The following is a 2,673-nucleotide window of genomic DNA, read 5'->3' as shown; positions in this document are numbered from 1 at the left end:
CCCGGACCAGGGCTTGACCCATGTCTCCTGCATTGGCAGGCAGATTCTTAACCACTGTGCCACCAGGGAAGTCCCCAATAAGATCTTTAAAATTAATTCCGCTGAATTTTATTTTTTAACACTATTAAGGAAACTGAATTCGTAATTTAAAAACTCTCAAGAAATTTCCAGGCCCAGACAGTTTCATTGGAGAATGCTACCGAAGTGGTTTTTTTGTTTTGTTTTTTTTTGGCCACGCCACATGGCTTGTGGGATCTTAGTTCTCTGACCAGGGATGGAACCTGCGCCACCTGCAGTGGAAGGGCGGAGTCCTAACCACTGTACTGACAGGGAATTCCCTCTACCAAAGTTCTAAAGAAGAATTAACACTAATTCTACACAATCTCTTCCATAAAATAGAAGAGGAGGGAACACCTCCCAATTCATTTTAAGAAGCTATATTATCCTGATACCAAAACCAGACAAAGACATACAAAGAAAGAAAACTACAGCCCAATATTCCTCCTGAATATAGATGCAAAAATCCTTAACAACGTTTTAGCAAATAGAATTCAGTAATAATTAAAATAACTGTGGGACTTATTCTAAGGATGGAAAGTTGGTGTCATATTTCAAAACCAATTAATGTAATCCACTGTTTTAACAGTCTAAAGAAGAAAAACGTCATGAGATCAACTGATATCAGAAAAAGCACATGACAAAATTCAACTCTGTTCATGATTTTTTAAAAAAACACTAGAAAAATAGGAATAGAGAAGAACTTACTCAACTTGATAAAGCGCATCTACAAAGAAGTCCATGGCTAATGTACTTAATGGTGAAAGATAATACTTTCCGCCTAAAATCGGGAACAAGGCAAGGATGTCTATTCTTATCATTCTTATTCAATACAGTGTTGGACATTCTAGTCAGTTGCAGTAAGGCAAAAGGAATAAAAGGCATACAGATCAGAAAGGAAAAATAAAATGTCCCTATTTGTACGTGACATGATTGGTTACATAGAAAATTCCAAGAATCTACCAAAAACAAAACAAAGCTTCCATAATATGTAAGTTCAGCAAGAGTAATCTTATATCAGCAGGATATAGAAGAACCACACAAAAATCAATGGTATTTCTATACATTAGCAACGAACACATGGATACCAAAACTAAAAATGCAATATCATTCAGAAGGAGGAAGAGGAGAAAAAGAAGAAGAAATACTTAGGTATAAATCTAACAGAATATGGACAGGACTTGTATGCTGAAAACTGCAAGACACTGATAAGGGAGAAAACGAAGATCTAAATAAATGGAGAAACATACAATGTTCTTGGGTTGGAAGAATCAATATCCTCAAACTGATATATGGTTTAATATAATTCCTACTGATATATGGTTTAATATAATTCCTACCAAAATTCCTGTAAGATTTTTTTTTAGTAGATATAGACAAGATTATGCTAAAATTTATATGGAAAGGCAAAGGAACTAGAACAGCTAAAACAAGTTTGAAAAAGAAGAATAAAATGGGAGAAATCAGTTAACTTGCTTTCAAGACTTAATAGCTACAGTAATCAAGACTGTAGGGACAGACACATAGATCAATGGAACAGAATAGAGAACTCAGAAATAGATGGAAATAAATGTGCCCAATTGATTTTTGACAAAGGTGCAAAAATAATTCAGTGGAGGAAAGATAACCAACAAATGGTGCTGGAACAATTGAAAACTCATGGGCAAAACAAGTAAACGAACAAACAAAAAACAACAATGACAAAAGAACCCCTCAAACTAAACCTCACGCCTTATACCAAAATTAACCCAAAATGAATCATGGACTTAAATGTAAAATGCAAACTATAAAACTTTTAGAAAGCATCATAGGAAAAAATCTTTGGGATCTAGGACTAGGCAAAGAATTCTTAGCTTAAAAACAAAAGCATGGTCCATAAAACAAAAAATTGATAATCGGATTCATCAAAATCGAAAACTTTTGCTTTGCAAAAGTCCTTGTTAAGAGAATAAAAGGGAATTCCCTGGTGGTCCAGGGGTTAGGACTTGGTGCTGTCACTGCCGTAGGCCTGGGTTTAATCCCTGGTTGGGGAACTAAGATCCCACAAACCACACAGCATGGTGAAAAAAAAAAGTAGGGGGAGAGAGAGAGAGAGAGAAAGAGAATAAAAGGACAAGCTATAGAATAGGAGAAAATATTTGCAAACTATACATACAGCATGGGGCTGGTATCTAAAATATATAAAGAACTCTGAAAACTCAACAGTAAAAAAAACTCCAAACAGTTCAATTAGAAGATGGACAAAAGACATGAAAGAGATATTTCACCAAAGAGGATATACAAATGGCAAATATACATATGAAAAAAATGTTCAACATCATTAGCCATTAGGGAAATGCAAATTAAAACCACATGAGTATTACTATACATCTATCAGAATGGCTAAAATAAAAAATAGTGACAATACCAAATGGTGGCAAGGACGTGGAGAAACTGAATCACTCCTTCATTGCCGGTGGGCAAGTAAAGTGGTACAGCCTCTCTGGAAAAGTTTGTCAACTTATTCTCATGAAACTGAACATGCAATTACCATACAACCCAGCAATTGCACTTCTGAGCATTTATCCCTAAAAAATGAAAACTTATATTCACATGAAAATCTGTACACAATATTCA

This window comes from Tursiops truncatus, chromosome 15, assembly GCF_011762595.2.
Source record: "Tursiops truncatus isolate mTurTru1 chromosome 15, mTurTru1.mat.Y, whole genome shotgun sequence".
Taxonomy (NCBI): domain Eukaryota; kingdom Metazoa; phylum Chordata; class Mammalia; order Artiodactyla; family Delphinidae; genus Tursiops; species Tursiops truncatus.
The sequence above is the reverse complement of the archived record's forward strand: the minus strand, read 5'-3'. Positions refer to the sequence as shown.